Source organism: Pelophylax lessonae (genome assembly GCF_965119305.1).
Source record: "Pelophylax lessonae genome assembly, chromosome: 11".
Taxonomy (NCBI): Eukaryota; Metazoa; Chordata; class Amphibia; order Anura; family Ranidae; genus Pelophylax; species Pelophylax lessonae.
In genome coordinates, this window is record NC_138778.1 from 136,207,575 (window position 1) to 136,227,055 (window position 19,481).

The following is a 19,481-nucleotide window of genomic DNA, read 5'->3' on the forward strand; positions in this document are numbered from 1 at the left end:
CCTGTGTCTGGCGCTCTGTGTATTATGCAGTCCTGTGTCCGGCGCTCTGTGAATTATGCAGTCCTGTGTCCGGTGCTCTGTGTATTATGCAGTCCTGTGTCCGGTGCTCTGTGTATTATGCAGTCCTGTGTCTGGCGCTCTGTGAATTATGCAGTCCTGTGTCCGGCGCTCTGTGAATTATTCAGTCCTGTGTCCGGCGCTCTGTGTATTATGCAGTCCTGTGTCCGGTCCTCTGTGTATTATGCAGTCCTGTGTCCGGCGCTCTGTGTATTATGCAGTCCTGTGTCTGGCGCTCTGTGAATTATGCAGTCCTGTGTCCGGTCCTCTGTGTATTATGCAGTCCTGTGTCCGGCGCTCTGTGTATTATGCAGTCCTGTGTCTGGCGCTCTGTGAATTATGCAATCCTGTGTCCGGTCCTCTGTGTATTATGCAGTCCTGTGTCCGGCGCTCTGTAAATTATGCAGTCCTGTGTCCGGCGCTCTGTGAATTATGCAGTCCTGTGTCCGGCGCTCTGTAAATTATGCAGTCCTGTGTCCGGCGCTCTGTGAATTATGCAGTCCTGTGTCCGGCGCTCTGTGAAGTATGCAGTCCTGTGTCCGGCGCTCTGTGAAGTATGCAGTCCTGTGCCATTTGTCAATAAAAAAAAAATGTCCCCGGATTTCAAAATCTAGTCATCTTAATTTAGCCCTTGAAGTGGGGGGGGCCCATTGTAGGGCCCATTTCACACGGGCGTTCTGATCAGGTCTGACTGTCAGTTTTTCAGGCAGGCCCTATGGACAGGCAGGTCTAAAGCGACTGTGCTCTTTTCTGTTTTGGTGGACCAGATTGAAAATAGCCTGATGTAAACAGACAGCAGAGTCCGTTTACACCCGGCTGCTCATAGAGCTCAGTGGGGTCTTCTGTGTCCCCTCTGCATAAACTGAGTGGGCACGGATGGGACATCCATCCCGCTTTGCTCCGATCAACAGGGGTTCTGATCAGATTCCCTGCTGATCAGAGTGGGCTCCGCTTCATGTCGAAGAGGCATAAGCCCCAGTTCATACTGGTGTGACTTGGCATGCAACTTACGACACAGTCGCATGACAAGTGAAAACCTATTGATCTGAATTGCGGCAGTTCCAATCAATGTGACTCACGTCAGTGACTTTTAAAAAGGTTCCTGCCCTACTTTATGCGACTTCAATGCATGCCTCCCCACTTTCTGAGATGAGAATGAGGGACACAGGCAAGGCCGGGCTGTAGGGGGAATTGGCACCACATGTACTGATTAGGGTGTGCCTAGGCGTGCGCATACATATGGCGGTGGGTGTAAATGGACAGCATTATTTGTTTACCCCTGATGGTCCATAGAGCAGAGTGGGCCCTGTCCATCTATGGTCTCTCAGATATCAACACAGAGCTCTTGTGTTCATCCTATTTAGGAACACAGGTTTCTGTGTTGATTTTACAAGCCCATCCCCCTCAGTTAGAAAACACCCCCTAGGCTCACATTTAACATTTTGATCGCCCCTGGGTTAACACCTTCCCTGCCAGGGTAATTATTACAGTGACTGTGCATATTGTTTGCACTGATTACTGTAGTAATGTCACTGGTCCCCCCAAAAGTGTCAAATGTCAGTTAGAGGTCCGATCTGTCTGCCGCAATGTCAGTCCCGCTAAAAATTGCTGATCGCCGCCATTACTAGTAAAAAAAAAATTACAATTCTGTCCCCTAGTTTGAAGACGCAATACCTTTTGCGCAAACTAATTAAAATACATTGTTTTTTTTTTATCAAAAATTTGTAGCAAAATACAAAATTGGCCTAAAATGCTGAAAAATTTAGATTTTTACGTTTTTTTTTTTTTATTTTTTTATTGGGAATGTTATATAGCAGAAAATGAAAAATATTTTTTGTTTTTTTTCAGAATTGTTGCTCTTTTTTTTTGTTTATAGCGCAAAAAATTTAAATCACAGAAGTGATAGAAAAAGAGCAGGGAGAAAGGGAAGAAAAAAAGAGACAAATATATATTAACCATAATAATAGATGTATCCAATATGCTCCTAGGATGCCAAGAGACAGGCCAGTAGGAGCCATAGTGGAGGAGAGTGCCAGCTGTCAGGGAAGTGAAGGGTCAGGTAAGTACACCTGCTCTATGGTCTGCCCTCCTTTCCCCTGCCCATTCAAAGAAAGCTTTAGATTTTGTGGTTGGGTTCACATAATGCAAAAAATTACGTGACTGGAAAAGGGGAGGGTAGGCAGTGCAGCTACAAACAATGGTACTTCTGCTGTGTAAGACACCTGTGGCTGGAGATTTAATTTTTCATTTTTTCCTTGAGTTCTTCTTTAACCACTTTACCAACAGAGGATTTTCCTGCTTTATGTCAGGCCACTTTTTGCAACTCAGCACTGCGCGACTTTAACTGACAATTGCGCGGTCATGCAACGCCGTACCCAAAAAAAATGAATGTCCTTTTTTCCCCCACAAACAGAACTTTCTTTTCCTGACAGACTCCATGGCAGCACACGTATGGGTAGGCTCCGCCTCCTCTCCTACCCTATAGGACCCCACTCCCATAAATCTTTGCTCCATACCAGGAGCCGTGTTCCTTTTTCGTCCTCCTCCTGCGAGAAGGAAGTCTTACCTTATAGGACGTCTATCGGTTTCAGGCGAGCTGGTGGCGTGTGGACCTTGTTGATGTCGGATGCCTCCTGTTTTATGTCCAGCAATCTCGATATTTATCGGGTGGACCCGGGCAATATTATTTTAAAATGCTGAAGATGCCGTAAATCCTGAATGAGAGGTGGGCTGCATTGATGGCCAATACGTCCTTGCTATTGAGCGGATAGGCCCTGGTGCCCTGTCACACACGCATGAATTCATCCAGGCCTGAGACTGTTCGGTTATCGTCATGGTGGTAAAGTATAAAACTTTCTTTTGGTTTCATTGCATTTCCTGTTTGTGCGGTGGAGCGCTCCTGCGTTCCAGATCGTCGCTTAGGCTCCTCCCCCTGCCTCGCTGGACCTTCAATTGGTTGTCCAGGATGAGGCTTGGCCCTGGTATCGTCTGCGCATGCGCGCGCATCGCTCCCGATCTCCTATGACGATATTGCGTCGTTTGGGGCGTGGCTTTGCGGCGCCCGGGAGATTTAAGCAGCTGTCATTCCTGTTTACAATGGGATGTCTGCGGGCGTTGCGGTGGCTTCCCCGTGCTGTTTCTCTGCTCTTCAGCGGTGAGTCATGCTTTGATCCAGGTGCCATTTGGGGTAAAAGGGTTGGTGTGGAGACGAAAGTCAGTACATGTATGCTTACTTTCTTCCTGTGCAGGCTTTTGCTTCTATCTGCAAATGGATGCTTCACCACCCCCCGGTGGCCAGTCCCTGCGCAACAGGTGAGCTAGTTTTTCTTAACCCTTACCTGCTTGCGTTGGCTGGTGGAATGGAGCCTAAGTGTGTTTTTCTTTCCCTATTTAGCCCTTTTAGGTCTGACCAACGCCCTATTTCTGGATCAAAGGATCGTTCTCCTTCAGCCCATCGGCATTCTTCATCAAAGTCTGGTCATAGGTCTAGCTCCAGGTCTAAACGACATGAGCACACTTCCAGTTCAGTCGCTCCGCGGCAATCCCGCCATTCTGACCGCAGTTCAGGGAAATCATGCTGGGGCTGTCGAGCCCATATCCCTGAGGATAGATCCCTATGTGATACCTGTTATTCCAGGGTTTTGAGGGAAAAGCAAGACACTGCACAACCAGTGGAGGCTATGGTCAGGCGGATTGTAAAAGAATCCCTTAGAGATTGGGATTCGAGCAGGCTTTCGGGTCACTCTTCAGAGGCTCCTGGTTTCCTCCCAAGGGATGAAGTGGAGCCAGGTACCTCACAACCAAGTCGTCTGTCAGAAGATTCTACAGACAGTGAAGATGATTTGGCAGACCAGAATGTAGGTTTTGAACTTGCTATGGTCCCACCGCTAGTTAAGGCGGTTAAGGAGGCATTAAAATGGGAAGATCCAGCTGAGTCCCCAGCTAAACAGAAGAAATACTTCAAACATCTCAAAAAAGAGCGTTCCCATTTTCCCCTCCTAGGGGAATTGGGAGAAATTATTACAGACGAGTGGCAGGGAGTTGAAAAGAGAAACTCTTTGTCATCTAAGGTCTCCAGAATGTATCCCTTTAAGGATGATAAGGTGAAACATCTAGACTCCGCTCCCACGGTGGATGCGGCCTTGATGAGGTTGGTGAAACACGTAACCTTACCATTGGAAGACTCAGTCTCATTCAAAGACGCTCTTGACAGGCGGATTGACACAGATCTTAAGAAGATTTATCTCTCCGCAGGTATGGCGTGTAAGCCGGCTCTGGCTTTGGCAGCCACATCCAAGGCAATGGAAGCCTGGGTAGACAGCGTGGAGGCTACACTTCAGAGTGTCTCCGAAGAGGTGGCCAGGAGTTCAGCCATTCAGGAGTTGAGACTGGCAACGGCTTTCTTGGGTGAGGCATCCATTGATATAATCCGCTTGGCGGCGCGGGTCATGCTGTCCTCTGTCACAGCCAAACGCGCCTTGTGGTTGCGCCCCTGGTTGGCCGACCCTGCCTCTAAGCAGGCCTGGTGCAAAATTCCCTTTGAGGGTTCCTCCCTCTTTGGTAATAAACTGGACAGTGCTATTACCCGTGCCACTGGTGGTAAATCTGGTTTCCTTCCCCAGGATCGCCGGTTGATAGATCAGAGAAGACCTCAAAACAGACAAAATCCTGATCGTGCCAGAGAGGCCCGTTTTTACAGGCCCGGTCGTGAGTTCAGGAAGAACTGGAAGCGCCCTCAGTCTACAGGGCAGAAGTTCTCCAAAGGAAAATCTTCAGCAAGCCGAGAGGCGACGAAGTCTTTTTGACATCGAACCTGTCCAGACGGTGCGGGTAGGCGCACGCTTGCTTCAGTTTGGGCACGTCTGGGCAGCCTCGATCGAAGATCAATGGGCCGTCAGAACCGTATCACACGGACATGTGTGGATTTTCGACAGAAGCCCCATTCTTCGCTTCATTCCTACGGCCTTACCCCGTTCAGAAGAGAAGAAGTCAACTCTTCTTACATATGTAGAATCCCTGGTTGCCCAGGGTGCGGCAGTGCCTGTCCCAACCGAGGAACGGTTCCAAGGCATCTACTCTCCGCTCTTCATGGTCTTGAAGAAAAGCGGCTCTTGGAGGCCGGTTATAGACCTAACACACCTAAACACCTTCATCAAGAAAGAGAGGTTCAGGATGGAAACACTTTTTACAATTCGGCAAGTGGTACAGCCAGAGGATTGGATGATATCCATAGACTTGAAAGATGCCTACTTTCACGTCCCAGTCGCAGCAGAAATGCAAAAATGTCTCCGATTCGCAGTGGGTCAGGTGCATCTTCAATTTACCTGTCTCCCTTTCGGGCTTACCACATCACCTCGAATCTTTTCCAAAATCTTACTGGCTGTAGTAGCCCTGATCAGAGCAAAAGGGATTCGTCTTTACCATTACTTGGACGACTTGCTCCTTCTGTCAGAACATCAGGATCAAATTCTGCTTCACAGATCTCAAGTAATTTCCACCCTTCAAGAGTTCAGGTGGCTCCTGAATTTGGAAAAAAGTCATCTGGAACCCACAAAGTCGTTGGTCTTCCTAGGGGCCCTCTTCAACACTTCCAGAGGCACTATCTCCCTTCCATTAGAGAAGATTCCGACAATTCGCAACAGGATTCGTCCGGCATTATCAGCCTCTCATCTCCGGGCATCCCAGTGCATGAAGATAATTGGGACCATGGTTTCCACGGCTCCCATGGTGAAGTGGGCACAGTGGAAGATGAGGCCCTTTCAGATGGGATTCCTCCAACAATGGAATTTCGAGAATCCAGAAGTCCTCATTCGGATAACTACGTCCATGAAGGACAGCTTAACCTGGTGGCTTCAGCGAAAGAATCTTTTAAACTGCCATTCAATCGTTCCAGCGTCCTGGTTGGTCATGACCTCGGACGCCAGCAGGACGGGATGGGGAGCGCATTGCCTGTCGGAGGTGGCCCAGGGCAGATGGGACTTCCCTACATACGGGGTGGTCTCGAATGTGCTGGAGCTTCGGGCAGCGTTCTGTGCTCTCCAGGCCTTTCAGCATCTGGCGACCGATGCCTCGGTCCTCCTAAGACTGGACAATACGACAGCCGTCGCCTACATCAAGAGACAAGGGGGCACCCGCAGTCCTTCTCTTCTGAAAGAAGTGAAACCTATTATGGATTGGGCTCAAAGACATCTGTCCAACTTGTCAGCCGCCTATCTTCCGGGTGCCCAGAACGTCCAGGCAGACTTCCTCTCGAGGTCTGCTCTGGACAACAACGAGTGGTCACTCCATCCAGAGACCTTCATATGGGTCATGTCTCTAGGTTACCATCCAGAGGTAGATCTGTTCGCATCTCCAAGCAATGCCAAACTGGAGAGATTCTACACGAGGTGGCGTTATCCCCAGGCCTACGGGGTAGACGCCCTGACGGATCATTGGAATTCTCAAACGGCCTATGCGTTTCCTCCAGTGCCAGTCATCTTCAAGTTTCTTCACAGACTCAGGACAGAGAGAGTGCAGATCATAGCGATTCTTCCCTTCTGGCCAAAGAGACCGTGGTTTCCTCTGTTGCTCCAGCTGAGCTGTCGGGACCCGATACCTCTGCCAGTCAGGCCGGACCTTCTGTCCCAAGGGCCTATTCTTCACCCCTGCCCAGCACAGCTTCATCTCATGGCATGGCTGTTGAGAGGGAAAGATTGAAAGCGCTCGGTTGTCCAAACGAGGCAATCGCTACAATGATGAGTGCCAGAAGACCCGGCACGAACAAGGTCTATGAAAAAATCTGGTCCAAGTTTAAGGATTATGTGGATAGCAGATCTAGCTCTGTCTCTGACCCAGGAATCCAGGATATTTTGGGCTTCCTCCAGTCCGGTCTGGACCTGTCATTGGCAGTAAGCTCCCTTCGGGTCCAAATTTCAGCCATTTCGGCCTTCACTGGGACTGCATGGGCGAAACACTCCCTGGTTCGCCAGTTCTTCAGAGGCGCTACTAGGTTAAGACCTCCTAGAAAGCCCAGGTTCCCTAAGTGGGATCTTCCTACGGTCTTGGAGTTTCTTTCCTCACTCACCTTGAATCAGAAGGATCCATTCTTCCTTAAAAACATCTCCATGAAAACAGCCTTTCTGGTGGCTATTACTTCGGCCAAATGGGTTTCTGAACTCGGTGCCTTGGGTTACAAGGAACCATTCCTTACGTTTTTCCCTGATCGGGTAGTATTGGTTCCGATGCTTGGCTCCAATCCGAAAGTAATGTTGGTATTCCATGTCAACCAGGAAATTGTCCTACCCACGTTCAAATCTCAAGATGAAAATTCTGTCCATCCTTTGGACGTGGGGGAAACTCTTCGGCTATATCTGGAGACTACAGCTCCTTTCCGCCAATCAGACCATCTTTTTGTCCTCATCTGTGGAAAAAACAAGGGCAAACAAGCTTCCTCAAGATCTATAGCAAGTTGGATAGTTCAGACCATCCAGTGGGCATATAAAGCCAAGGGACTGGCTCCTCCAGAGGTGTTGACAGCTCATTCCACTAGAGGGATCTCTACGTCGTGGGCAGCTTCTCTTCATGTAGCTCCTGACGTGATTTGCAGAGCGGCTTCTTGGTCATAAATTCATACCTTTATGTCGCATTACTGTGTTGAACCGGCTTCTTTATCTTCGGTCAACTTTGGTTTAAAAGTCTTGTCTGTTGACGGTGCAAATTAAACCTTTTTCTGTTAAACCAGCAGTTACCCGCCCGGGTGTGTATGGCTAGTTATTTCCCATACGTGTGCTGCCATGGAGTCTGTCAGGAAAACGGAAAATTTATATCAATACTTACCGTAATTTTCCTTTCCTGATGGACTCCATGGCAGCAGGAGTCCCCTCCCATCTGCTGGAGTAGTTCTAGTTATGGAACACGGCTCCTGGTATGGAGCAAAGATTTATGGGAGTGGGGTCCTATAGGGTAGGAGAGGAGGCGGAGCCTACCCATACGTGTGCTGCCATGGAGTCCATCAGGAAAGGAAAATTACGGTAAGTATTGATATAAATTTTCCGTTTTGGTGGTATTTGATCACCTCTGCGCTTTTTCATTTTTTGCGATATTGATAAAAAAAGAGCGAAAATTTTGCGAAAAAATTGACATTTTCTACTTTGACAGTTAAAAAATATCCAATATATTCAATTTTTGTCATATTTAGGCCAAAATGTATTTAGCTACATGTCATTGACAAAAAAATCCTCAATGAGCGTATTTTTAACCGCTTTAAGACCGGAAGATTTTACCCCATTCCTGACAAGGCTATATTTTGCGATTCGGCACTGCGTTACTTTAACGGACAATTGCACGGTCATGCGACGCTGTACCCAAATTAAATTTATGTGCTTTTTTCCCCCACAAATAGAGCTTTCTTTTGGTGGTATTTGATCACCTGTGCGATTTTTAATTTTTGAAAAAAAGAGCGACAATTTTGAAAAAAAAAAAACACATTTTTTACATTCTGATATATAACATTCCCAAAAAAAATGTAAAAATCTAAATTTTTTAACATTTTAGGCCAATTTGTTTTCTGCTACATATTTTTGGTAAAAAAAATCATAATAAGCGTATTTTGATTGGTTTGCACAAAAGTTATTGCGTTTACTAACTACGGGAAAGATTTGTCATTTTTATTGTTTTTTTTTTTTTACTAGTAATGGCGGCGATTGCAGCGGACAGATCGGACCCCTGACTGACATTTTTGACACTTTTGGGGGTACCAGTGACATTACTACAGTAATCAGTGCTAAAAATATGCACTGTTACTGTAATAATGACACTGGCAGGGAAGAGGTTAGCTTTATTGGTGATCAAGGGGTTAAATGTATGCCTCATGCTTACTGACGTGTGTGGGGGGGGGGGGGATTGTGTGACAGACACAGATCGCAGGTTCAGCTATGCTGAATCCTGTAATCTGTGACTGTCTGTAACATAGGAGATCCGCCCGCTTTGTTTACACAAGCGGGCGGATTTCCTCACTCGATCCCCGACGATCGGGGAAGAGCGGTGGTGATCACCGCCTCTCCTCCCCTGGCCCGACTCCCGCTGTGTCTGAATACACAGGGGGCGTTGTCCAGCAACGTAGGTCTACGCCGCTGGACGATAACGAGCCACTTTGCCGCAGTACCAGCTCGGTGAGCGGTCGGCAAGTGGTTAAAGCTTTGTAAGCTGAGGAACAGGTAGCGGGTACAAAGCTCCCTGGGATAAGCAGTCTTTCAGGCACAGATACCAAATCCAGTGAGGTAGTGACAAACAGTGCGATATTTATTGGTGCTATATACAGTGATTTTAACCACTTAATGACCAGCCACGTAGATCTACGTCGGCTGATTTTGAGTGGTTATATCGGGATGATGCCTCTAGCTAGAGGCATCATCCCGGTACCGTTGTTTGAAGCCAACGGTCGGCTTTCCGTCGGTAACGATCGATGCGGCTCCCGCCGCCTTCCGCGGCTTTGCTCGGGGCTCCCGTCCCACCGGGAGCCCCGAGCACCCAGCCGGCGCGTCCGCCGGCTGGATGGAGTCCCGATGAATGCCAGAAATGGCATCGATCGGGTCTCCGATGACGTAACCCGGAGGCGGCGTCCATGACGTCACATCCGGGTTACTGTGCTGCAAAAGCCAGCAGATTTGAAAAACGGCTGTATGCAAAAATGCCGTTTTCGGCGTTTTGCATACAGGGAAGTGTAGTGGAGGGGTCTAGGGTCTTTTAGACCCTCGATCCCTCCATAAAGTGTACCTGTCACACATATTGGTGTCACAAGGGATGTTTACATTGCTTGTGACAGCAATAAAAGTGATCAGATTTTTTTTTTTTTTTTTTAAAAACTGTAATAAAGTTAAAAAAAAAGAAAAAATAAATAGGAAAAAAAAAAAAAAAAATTTAGCCGCCCCCGTCACCGTTAGCTCGCGCACAAAAAAAAACGTATACGCAAGTCGAGCCGCAAATGAAATCGCTGTTCAAACCACACATGTGAGGTATCGCCGCAATCGCCAGAGCGTGCGCAATAATTTAAAAAAAAAAGAGCTACACTCTAACTCTAAACTGGTAACCGTTAAATAAATTTAAAGCGTCGCAGATTGAGATCTCTATTGACCGTAGTTTGTCGCCATCCCACGGGGGGGCGCAATTTTAAACCGTAACATGTTTGGTATCTATTTACTCGGCGTGACATCATCTTTCACAATATACAAAAAAAATGGGATAACTTTACTGTTTAGTATTTTTTAAATGCAGTGAAATGTGATTTTTCAAATTTTTTCCAAAAAAATGGCGTTTTAAAGACCGCTGCGCAAATACCGCGTGACAAAATTTTTTGCAATGACCGACATTTTATTCTCCAGAGTCTTTGCTAAAAAAATATATATAATGTTTGGGGGTTTTAACTTGTGAACAAAAAGTGTCCGAAATAGGGCTGGGGGTAAAGTGGTTAAGGAAAAACAAGCAGGAGAAATAAGCCAAAAACCTAGCCGTGTCCCGGCACTTACTATACACAATGCAGGCCCTCACTAACAGACTGAGCAAGCCTACAGCTTGTCAGCTTCCACAGACACAATCTGACAGTTTTACCAACCTTCTGTTCTCCTAGACAAACATTGTCTAATTTCCCAGGCTGAGAGAGACTGGCTGTCTGTCTCAGGTGAGTTTAAAATGGTCTGGGGAGAGGACCAAGATCCGAACTGGATCATGGTTCAGAGATCCCTAAAGGTGTATGGGACACTCTGCTACAGCTTATATAAAAGTTTTGCCATTAGGTTTATATCTGCTTTAAGCTCTTATAATCAAAACTCAATCAGTGGATAAAAACTCATGTGCATAGTGTTTCTATTAGAAAAGAAAAATTCTCCAAAAAGATATTTGAAAAAAAAACAACAAAAAAAATTGACAAGCATGTGTCCAGTGAAAAAATCTGTGCACAACTCTAAAATTCAATGCAAAAAAAAAACATTAAATGTCCAAAATATAAAAGACATGCATATATCCAGTGAAAATAGGAAAAAGACATAGGAAATGAAATCTTTAATCTTAGCGATGCTATATTCAAAGAAGATGAAATTATAGTATTGGTCTAATCTACTTAACTTGAGGCCTTGGAATTGGCCATGAGTGAGAATTTTCTTCTGGCATAATGCAATTTTTTCAGGCAGAAAAGGGGGGTTGCCATGGGGGCCATACACGCACCCTCAGTGGCCAATACAGTAATCCCCCGCTACATCGCGGTTCAGTTTTTGCGGTCCCGGTAATTCGCGTTTTTTTTTGTAATGTTATTTTACTATATAAATCATTAAAAATGAAAGATTTTTGTGTTTTTCATAGCTCTTGCTCTGTCTCAAAGTATCTTTTATGTGTTTAAATTAGTTTCTATTGTTTTAAAAGTGTGTTTAAAGACCTTAAAATGCTTCTACACGTACAGTGACAGTAAAAAAATCATGCCTACAATGCATTTTAATAGGGTTTTTCTATTTCGCGGAATTTCACTTTTCGCGGCTGGGTCTGGAACGTAACCCCCGCAATGGAGGGGGGTTTACTGTATTAATATTTTATATTTATAAGCCATATGGCAAACAAAGGCTGGAACTACAATTATACAAGAGGTATATTGACGATATACTCATTGTATGGGCAGGAACATGGGATTCCTTTCTACATTTTCTACATTAAATAACAATAGATATAACCTCACATTTTCAGAAACTTTTGACACTAAGGCCATTCATTTCTTGGACTTGGTTATATACAAACATGATGCTAAGTTATGTACCAAGATGTTTTTTAAAGAAGTGGACCAGAATGGTTACATCCCTAAAAATAGCTGGCATTACCCCAGATGGCTGAATGGGGTACCAAAAAGCCAATTGATAACAAGAAATTGTGACAATGATGAAGACTATGAGAACCAAGCCACCACAATCCTAAACAGATTTGCAGAAAAAGGGTATAAAACAAACAAATTGTACAAAACCAAAGATGAAATACGTAGGTATGAAGGGAGGACAATGCTGGAAACAAGGGAGAAAGGCCTTCATGACAGGTTTTTCCAGAAAATATAAACAATTAGAAAGAAGCATCCAGAAACATTGGCACATACTTTGTAAGGATCAGATATTTGAAAAGATTTTGCCAAGAATAAAATTATATATACCAAGCCTTTGACTTTAAGAAATAGGTTGGCCAAGAATGTGGTTGACCCACCTAAAAGGAGTACCACTTTATTGGATCAGGTGGGTTTTTTCACACGTGGGAGGTGTGTGGCCTGTAGAACTATTCGCAATAGAATTAAGAAAACTACACATTTTGAGTCAAGAAGCAAGGGGACGTCCTTCAGGATTGATAAATTCATATCCTGTGAGACAAGTTAGGAATTCGATTGCGTGAACATGTTGCCAACCATAGTCTGTCTATTCATTTTAGATTGGTCCACAATAGGGATCCTACGGTGCTAAAATTCTGTGGAATAGACAGAGTATTGCTCAATTGGAGAGGAGGGAATATGAAGAAGGGTATATCCCAGAAGGAAGGAAAATGGATATATTTGCTAAATACAATGAGCTCTAAGGGATTAAATGTAGAACTAGACCTTAATTGTTTTATATCTAGTTGGTAAAGGTTTCATTCTATTTTTTCACCTACATTTTTAGTGTCTACCCCCTTTTTTTTTACTATTTAAAAAAAAATCACTTTTTTTTATTAAATTTTTTTATTTATTATTTATATTTTTAATTTTATTTTTTTATTTTTTCATTTGCATTTTTTCATTTATATTATGCTATTTTTTCCATTAATTTCCTAATTTTTTATTTTTCTTTTTATTTATTTACTCGTTTTTTCATCCTTACATTTTAGGGATATAGACACTTTTTTTTTTTCTAATTAATAAATGTATATTTTTTAAACATTTTCTAATATGAATATATTTATTTAAAGATACATTAAAACATTTGAATTTAATAATATATAAAGATTTATATATGTGGGGACAGGGAATAAATGTATTATTGAAGATCATGAAGAGAAAAGGTTTTCAAGAGATGTTTTTGTTTTAATATCCTTCGGGCAGTGTATATCCCAAGGAAGTAGTCTACTCAAGGAAATGTAGCCTTTTGGGTGCTTGTGAAGCCATGTACACCCAACAGGAAATGAGTGGTAGATCATGTGACCTTAGCCTTGCAATTTAAGAATGTACTGGAAAGCCGGAGATTTCTATCTGATAACACCCACTGGGAGGGGCGAAACACGTCAACGCAATTTCCGGCTGTCAGTAAAGTCAGCAATGTCACGTCCGGTCCGAGTGGCATGCAAATGGAAGTGCGCACACCGCAGCGTTCTCACAGGACACGGACTTTAGACAGCATCTACCTGGCGAAAAGGATTTTGAATATGCGAACATATGTGTAAAATAAAGGTGCGCTGATAAACTTACGTAAAGCTGCTACCAAGGTGTTGTGCTTAAATGATTGTGAAAAATAATTGGTGCGCTAAACTGACTATGATGGTACTATTCACAATAGTGCAAATATATTGAAAACATATGTGAAGAAAAAGTCCAAAATTAAGAGTCCATCCATGTGTAATAACGTGCAAAAAATTAACTAATAAACTTTTGTGACTTGAATGATGATGTGAATCTTGATAACTCAATTTAATAATTGTGATATCCACGTGAGACGATCCCCACCACCGACAGGTTAATCCTCTTACCAGATAAACTTATATAAAGCGTGAGTATTATACATATGAAAATGCCAACTCAATTCCCATGCACCTTCACCCGGCGTGTATGCACACTGCAAGCCGCTTACCAGATGTCAAATAAACTTAGCTATATTCTGGAGTGAGGAGACTCTATTCCCTATGCTGTCAACTGATACAATGATCCCAAGATAGATGGTATCCTGTCTCCTTATGGCTCTGCAATTGGTATGGTTTGTAGTTGGGTCTTCGCCCCCAGATTTAACAGTCCTTGTTAAGTCCTGTTTCTTGCAGCCTCCAGCCAAACTCACAGCTCTCCAAACAGGTGCATACACCAACTCCTCAATCCTTTAATTCATTTTGAACGTATTACACTATTGGATTTCTCTGTCTTCCTTGTCCTGAGTGACGATTATTGGGGGACTGCAGGAAGTGCCAATATCTTCCTTGTCGTGAGTGACGGTCATTGGGGGACTGCAGAAAGTGCAGATATCAGACATCTCAAGTCTCCCGCAAGTCGGGGGAGACTCCCGCTTTCCGCCCTGAGCTCACGGACACCCGCAAGCTCAGGGCAATATCCCGGTCATAGTCAGGACTCAGGAGCATCGATGCAGAGTGTCAGCGCCTGTGCAGTGAGCCTCGGTTCACATTTATGCGATGCGGGAAGGCTGCGAATCCGCAGCCTGTTGCCGCATCGCACACGCACCCCCAGCAGTTCACACTGCCATATGCGATACGCTGGGGGTGTCAATGTAATGTTAACGACACCTCCAGTTTGATCGCATATCGCAGTGCGATCGTGCAGTTCGCACAGGATCGGATCGCACAAGTGTGAACCGCTGTGCGATCCGATCCTGATGCGGCTGCCAAAAAGGGTCCCTGTGCGTGTTTGGTGCGGCTGCGGTGCGAATTTAGCCATACAAACTGTATGGCTAAACTCGCACCGCACAGCCGATCGCATGTAATGTCGGAGCAGTGCGCTCCGACATTACATGCAAACCCCGCACAAGTGTGAACCGGGGCTGAGAGTTAGAACACCCGACGGAGCCGCTGTAGATCCGGCTCACAGGCGGAGTGATATGATCACATACACTCCGCCAGTGGGAGGAGCGGCAGAGAAGAAGTAGAAGCTTTGCTCTCTACTTCAGCAGCAACTTCCACTCCAGAGGCTGTTTGGCGCGCGCTGGATCATCGGACACAACACTGACCAACTCTGACCTAACCTAAAGCCAGAGGCCAGCACAGACAAGAGAGCAGCACCAGTGACCAGGTCAGTACCAGCACCAGTTACCAGGGCAGCACCAGTGACCAGGCCAGTACAGTACCAGCACCAGTTACCAGGGCAGCACCAGTGACCAGGCCAGTACAGTACCAGTACCAGCACCAGTGACCAGGCCAGTACAGTACCAGCACCAGTGACCAGGCCAGTACAGTACCAGTGACCAGGCCAGCACCAGTTACCAGGGCAGCACCAGTGACCAGGCCAGTACAGTACCAGCACCAGTGTCCAGGCCAGTACCAGCACCAGTTACCAGGGCAGCACCAGTGACCAGGCCAGTACAGTACCAGTGACCAGGCCAGTACCAGCACTAGTTACCAGGGCAGCACCAGTGACCAGGCCAGTTCAGTACCAGCACCAGTGTCCAGGCCAGTACCAGCACCAGTGACCAGGCCAGTACAGTACCAGTGACCAGGCCAGTATCAGCACCAGTTACCAGGGCAGCACCAGTGACGAGGCCAGTACAGTACCAGCACCAGTGTCCAGGCCAGTACCAGCACCAGTTACCAGGCCAGTACAGTACCAGCACCAGTGACCAGGGCAGCACCAGTGACCAGGCCAGTACAGTACCAGCACCAGTGACCAGGCCAGTACCAGCACCAGTTACCAGGGCAGCACCAGTGACCAGGCCAGTACAGTACCAGTGTCCAGGCCAGTACAGTACCAGCACCAGTGACCATGCCAGTACCAGCACCAGTTACCAGGGCAGCACCAGTGACCAGGCCAGTACAGTACCAGCACCAGTTACCAGGAAAGCACCAGTGACCAGGCCAGTACCAGCACCAGTGACCAGTACCAGTTACCAGGGCAGCACCAGTGACCAGGCCAGTACCAGCACCAGTTACCAGGGCAGCACCAGTACCAGCACCAGTACCAGCACCAGTGACCAGGCCAGTACAGTACCAGCACCAGTGACCAGGCCAGTACCAGCACCAGTTACCAGGGCAGCACCAGTGACCAGTACAGTACCAGTTACCAGGGCAGCACCAGTGACCAGGCCAGTACAGTACCAGCACCAGTGACCAGGCCACCACCAGTGCAGCACCAGTCACTAGGCCAGTACAGTACCAGTGACCAGGCCTTTACCAGCACCAGTTACCAGGGCAGCACCAGTGACTAGGCCAGTACAGTACCAGCACCAGTGACCAGGCCAGTACCAGCAACAGTGACCAGTACCAGCAACAGTGACCAGTACCAGCACCAGTGACCAGGTATACTGATTTCATTTTATTATTCTCTGGTTGTGTTAAATTGGAAGGGGGGAGGGGGGGGGGTGCGGCGGCGTGCGTGGGGGGCACCTCCCTGAAATGACTTTGCCACCTCCCTGAAATGAGTTTTTGCAGGTTGGGATGTCTGAGATATCTTCCTTGTCCTTAGTGACGATCATTGGGGGACTGCAGGAAGTGCCAATACTTACCAGATTAAGCATTATAGACCCACATGCAGTACTGCTAGGGGAGGGGGTCCACATTGTCTGGTAAGTGGATTCACATTCGGGGTGTGGAACACAATATATTGCATGAGAAGTCATGGATTGGCACAAATTACTTTACAGAGGAGCACTGTGCATGGATTTTTAACTGGATACATGCTTGTCAATTTTTTGGGGTTTTTTATTTTTTCAAATTTTTGGGGGGAAAATGCTTTGTTTTCTAATAGAAACACTATGCACATGCGTTTTTATCCACTGATTGAGTTTTGATTATAAGGGACATATAGAGTGGATATATTTAGTACACATTTACTTCACTGGTTTGCACTGTGGTATTTGCTTTATTCTAATTTAGTCACATGGTGATGAACCGCAGCACCAGTCTGGTAATAGATACATAAAGCAGGGAGGACGTTCATCCTTTGTTCTTTCTACTGTAAGCTCTGGTTTAATACGCATGGAAAAGATTCAGAGTCATCTTGACATACGTGGCAGTAGTAATAATATTTTTGTACTTTTTTTTTTTTTTTTAAATCCTCTTACATAAGTTTTACTCGTATATGCGCGGTCTTCAGCTTTCTACACTGTTTATAAAGTGCACATGCTGTTAGAATTTTCTCTTCCTTATTCATGGGAGGGAAGTTTGGCCATACACTGTGAGACAGCTGATTGGAGGAAAGGCACACACCCCCTCTCCACATAAACAGAAACATGAAGAGCTGTGCTGTGAATAGACCAGTTCTCTGCTAATCTATTTATAGCACTTACCCCGACACAAAATTCAGCCTGGTTTTATCTCAGTTGATGGAGAACTTGTCAGAAGTTATCATGCTGATAACAGGGGAAAGCCACAGTACTTAGGGCTTTGAAGAGAGATAGCTAAACACTACAGATATATGTGCTCAGGTCAAATTTCATGAATCAGGTTTAAATTCACTTTAAGCTAACAGGAGCATTGTGGGTTTTTCATATCACAAGAGATAGGAAGTAATCAGCTTTTTTATTTTTCCTAAATCACACAGATCATGTGGGGATAGCTTACAGTGAAATGGTAAGCCATGTGAGGAACTATATATATATATATATATATATATATATATATATATATATATATATATATATATAGGATCAAAAGTTTGGGCACCCCAGGTAAAAATCATCAATGTGCATAAAGAAGCCAAGGAAAGGTGGAAAAATCTCCAAAAGGCATCAAATTACAGATTAGACATTCTTATAATATGTTAACAAAAGTTAGATTTTATTTCCATCATTGACACTTTCAAAATTACGGAAAACAAAAAAATGGCATCTGCAAAAGTTTGGGCACCCTGCAGAATTTACAGCATGCACTGCCCCCTTTGCAAGGCTGAGACCTGCCAGTGTCATGGATTGTTCTCAATCATCATCTGGGAAGACCAGGTGATGTCAATCTCAAAGGTTTTAAATGCCCAGACTCATCTGACCTTGCCCCAAAAATCAGCATCATGGGATCTTCTAAGCAGTTGTCTAGAAAACTGAAACTGAAAATAGTTGACGCTCACAAAGCTGGAGAAGGCTATAAGAAGATAGCAAAAAGTTTTCAGATGTCAATATCCTCTGTTCGGAATGTAATTAAGAAATGGCAGTCATCAGGAACAGTGGAAGTTAAAGCAAGATCTGGAAGACCAAGAAAAATATCAGACAGAACAGCTCACAGGATTGTGAGAAAAACAATTCAAAACCCACGTTTGACTGCACGATCCCTCCAGAAAGATCTGGCAGACACTGGCGTTGTGGTACACTATTCCACTATAAAGAGATACTTGTACAAATATGGTCTTCATGGAAGAGTCATCAGAAAAAAAACCTCTTCTACGTCCAACACAAAAATCAGCATTTGAACTTTGCAAATGAACATTTAGACAAGCCTGATGCATTTTGGATACAAGTGCTGTGGACCGATGAGGTTAAAATGGAACTTTTTGGTCGGAATGAGCAAAGGTACGTTTGGAGAAGAAGGGGCACAGAATTTAATGAACAGAACCTCTGTCCAACTGTTAAACTTTGGGTTTGGATCATTCATGCTTTGGGGTTGTATTGCAGCCAGTGGCACAGGGAACATCTCACGAGTAGAAGGAAAAATGGATTCAATACAATTTCAGCAAATTTTGGATGGTAACTTGATGCCATCTGTGAAAAAGTTGAAGTTAAAGAGAGGATACAAATGGATAATGATCCTAAACACACCTCGAAATCCACGGGGGATTACATCAAGAGGCATAAACTGAAGGTTTTGCCATGGCCTTCACAATCTCCTAACCTCAACCTAATTGAAAATCTATGGATTGACCTTAAAAGAGCAGTGCGTGACAGACAGCCCAGAAATCTCAAAGAACTGCAAGACTTTTGTAAGGAAGAATGGGCAAAGATACCTCAAACACAAATTAAAAGACTCTTGGCTGGCTACAAAAAGCGTTTACAAGCTGTGATACTTGCCAAAGGGGGCAGTACAAGATATTATTAACTCTGCAGGGTGCCCAAACTTTTGCAGACGCCATTGTTTTGTTTTCTGTTATTTTGAAAGTGTCAATGATGGAAATAAAATCTAACTTTTGTTGACATATTATAAGAATGTCTAATCTGTAATTTGATGCCTTTTGGAGATTTTTCCCCTTTCCTTGGCTTCTTTATGCACATTAATACAAATTTTTACCTGGGGTGGCCAAACTTTCGATCCCCACTGTGTATGTATGTGTTTGTATATGTATGTGTGTGTGTGAAACAAGGTTTTTAATACATAATAACAAACTGATAAGATTCTTTACTTAAAGGGGAACTCTGAAAAATATAAAGTTCCTATTTAAGCAGAAGGCAATTTTCTAGAGTGGGCATAATGGTTATAGATGAATCTTCACATACTGTAGATAACAGTATTTACAGAATGTTCTATTGTGTTATGCAGGTTCTGTATTTAATGAATCCTTTGTACATAGGAGATCAGTGTACAACCACAGATTTAGTTGCACAACC

The 19,481-nt window shown here is 44.8% G+C and overlaps 1 protein-coding gene across 1 annotated transcript in view; it reads right to left on the reverse strand.

Annotated features, from left to right (window-relative positions):
* Positions 1 to 19,481, reverse strand: part of LOC309567430 (unconventional myosin-XVB-like) — a gene marked incomplete at both ends in the record, with an annotated part of 200,390 nt that overhangs the window by 50,165 nt on the left and 130,744 nt on the right. The gene's annotated exons all lie outside the window — the stretch shown is intronic.